Raw genomic sequence first — 3,242 nt, forward strand, 5'->3', positions numbered from 1 at the left:
GGAAAGCAGGGAGGGCTTGGGCGCTGGGTCTGCTGAGCCACCCGCACGGGCCGCCTGCCCTCTCCGAGCCTCGTTTGTGGACTGGTGTCTTAGTCTCCTATTGTTGCTGTCTCTAATTACCACAAACTTCATGGCTCACAACAACACAAGTGTATTATCTTGCAGTTCAGAAGATCAGAAGGCCCACACGGGTCTCAGGAGGCTTGAAGCAAGCTGTCCGCAGGGCCAGTTCCAGCTGGAGACTCAGGGGAGGAGGTGGGGGGGGGGGTGGAGATTTGTTCCTTGCCTTTTCCAGCTTCCAGAGGCCGGCCACATTCCTTGGCTCATGGCCCCTTTCCTCCATCTTCAAAGCCAGCAATGGGCATCTCTCTGACCCTACTTCCGTCCTCACATCTCTGCCCATCTCCCACTTTTAAGCACCCATGTGATGACACTGGCTCACCCAGATCATCCAGGGTAGTGTCCCTATCTCAGAGTCCTAACTGAATCACACCTGCTGTGAAAGGCCACATATTCACAGGTTCTAGGGATTAGGATGTGAACATCTCGGGGGAGGGGCCGTTATTCTGCCCCACAAATGGGGGTGATCACGTTACACCCCTTTCAGTCAGCATTTCTCAGAGTGTGCCCCATCTCCTGCTTGCATCTGCATCACCTGGGGACTGGGGGACCACTTAGACACCCAAACCGGAGTCTCAATGGGGGTCCTGTCCTCTGGTTCTGGGTGATGCCTAATGCCCGGTGACATAGGACAGCCTGGAAAAGTGAAGTCTCTGGTGTGGCAGGTGCCCCCAGTGGCCACCTAGGCAGGTGGAAGGGCTGCCTGCAGGTCGGGAGACTCCGGGGGAGTGGCAGAGGAGAGGGGTGACCCTGTGAACTTAACTGGGGACGTGAGGGAATCTGAGTGTTCCAACGGGCGGCACTGTTGCGTGCAAGCTTCGCACACTGTGCCAAGTCTCGCCCCGCTCAGAGCCGGGTGGATGGCTCCAGGCACGTGTCAGGAGTGGCCTACCTCACGCTCTGCTCTTCTGCCTCAGGAATTTCGCTTGAGTTGCCGAGCCTGCCCCGCCATCATGCAGGAGCCACCTGGAAGGACAGGGGATGTAAATAAGCTCTCCGCCCTGCAGGAGCAGCTGAGACACTTGCCACACAGCTCCCCAAAGTCTGAACCCATGCTGGCCATGATGGTACCCATTTGTGGGCTGTCCCCCCTTCCCTCTTTCAGTCTCTCTGTCCTCCCTGGCTCCCTGGGATCCCCACCCACATAGACCACCTGCACCAGCAACTCAGGCTCTGCTTCCAGCGGACTCCTGCCTCTGTCCTCACACCAGCCCTGCTTGGAACATTGTGCTGGGGGACCCAGATGGGGATCAAATCCGCACTCACCAGCCCCCACATGCATACCACACACACACACATGCACCATGCACATACACGGAGCACACACCAGAAGTGCACACACATACGTGCTCGCTCGCTCTCTCTCTGTGATCCTCACCCAGCGGGAATCAGTGGGTAGTCAGCGCCCTGGTCTATAAACAAGAATCAAATGTGACTGTCTCCGTCCGATCAGGCCATTGTAGCAAAGCACCACAGACTGGGTGGCTCATAAACCACAGAAACTTACCTTTCCCAGTTCTGGAGGCTGGAGGTCCAAGATCAGGGTGGCGGCATCACTGAGTTCTGGTGGGGGTCCACCTCCTGGCTCACGGATGGACATCTTTGCCCTGTGTCCTCACATAGAAGGGGCAAAGGAGCTTTCTGGGGTCTCTTTTATAAGGGCACCAATCCCATTCATGAGGGCTCACCTGCTTGAACTAGTCAGTCACCCCCCTAAGGCCTGCATCTTAATACCATCACCTTGGGGCTGAGGATTTCAACCTGTAAATGGGGGGGACACATTCAGTCCATACAGTGACCCCCACTAGTGGCTGGCTCTCTGATGACTTCTCCTGGAGCTTTGCCCTTATAGTTTAGCTCGCAGAGAGTTTTCACCAGACCCAAGAACAGATGAGTTATGAGTTGCACTAATAAAATGCACTGGCCAGAGCCCAAAGTTCTGTCCTCACCATTCTCAGATGTTACTGGTGACACTGCGTGGCAGTCCCGCGTGGTGTCAGCTTCCTTCCTGAGTCCCCTGCTCTGGCTGGGCCAAGAGTTGGGACCGACGTGCCGCCAGGTCTCGCAGGCTCCAGGTGCCGAGTGTCTGCAGCGACTGGAACCCCGGTGTCTCCTTCCTTCGCCCCCCACGGCCCACACCAGGCCCTGCAACCCTAAGTCCAGCCACCTCCAGGTGTCCTCCAAATATCCTCCTGGCCCCGCAGCCTCCACAGGTCCCCTGTGCCCTCCGGCCAGGCCCTCCTCACACATCCATCTCATCTTTCCGTCACCCAGTGGCTTCTCCCCCAGCAATGGGGCTGCCCCAGTCCCCTTCCCCTGCCCACTGCCCCCTCCCTCTCATCCACCTTCAGGGCAGCAGCCCCAGGGGCGGCCTCCTCAGGGGACGGGGACCCCAGTCCTGCCGTCCCAGTGCTGGGCTGCTGGAGCAAACTCAGGTGGTCTCGGAGTCTCTTGTGTTGGGGAGGTACCATCTGGGCCACAGGCAACCAGGACAGGGGCCAGGGGTGCTGGGAAAGGGCTCATGGGTGCCAAGAGCATATTCACTTCCCCTGGGTCCCACCCAGAGGACAGAGTCCCAGCTTCTCATACCCCCGGACTCCCCAACCGGGCCTTGCCGCCTCCACCTGGGCTCCCACGCTGTCCGTCCCCCTCCTCCTTCCTTCCTCACAAAGGTGTGAAGCACATGCTGTCCACAGGGCCTTTGCTTCTGCTAGCCCCTCTGCCCAGGATGCTCTTCCCACTGGCCTTTGGGGCTGCTGGCTCCTCATTCAGGTCTCAACCCGAACCCCACATGCGCCGGGGAAGGGGGGTGCTTTCCCAGGCCTCCCATCCAAAGTAGCCCCAGCCACACTCCACCACCTCACCTGTCTTGGTTCATTTATAGCACTTAAGCGCTCTCCGAAAAGATTGCTTTTCTCATTCTTTTGTTTGTATGGTTAGTTTTCAGCATCTCCTCTCTAAACCACGGGCTCTGAGGGGGCAGCAAGCCCGGATCCTGCTGACAGCTCCGTCTGCACCCGGCCTGGTTCGCAGCACACGGAGGCCCTCAGAAGTATTCGCTAGATATCTCGGGGTGGGCGCGGGAGGGGGGCCGGGTAGGCTGAGCTGACAGCTCCCAGGAG

Source organism: Phoca vitulina, unplaced genomic scaffold (genome assembly GCF_004348235.1).
Source record: "Phoca vitulina isolate PV1807 unplaced genomic scaffold, GSC_HSeal_1.0 scaffold87, whole genome shotgun sequence".
Lineage (NCBI taxonomy): Eukaryota > Metazoa > Chordata > Mammalia > Carnivora > Phocidae > Phoca > Phoca vitulina.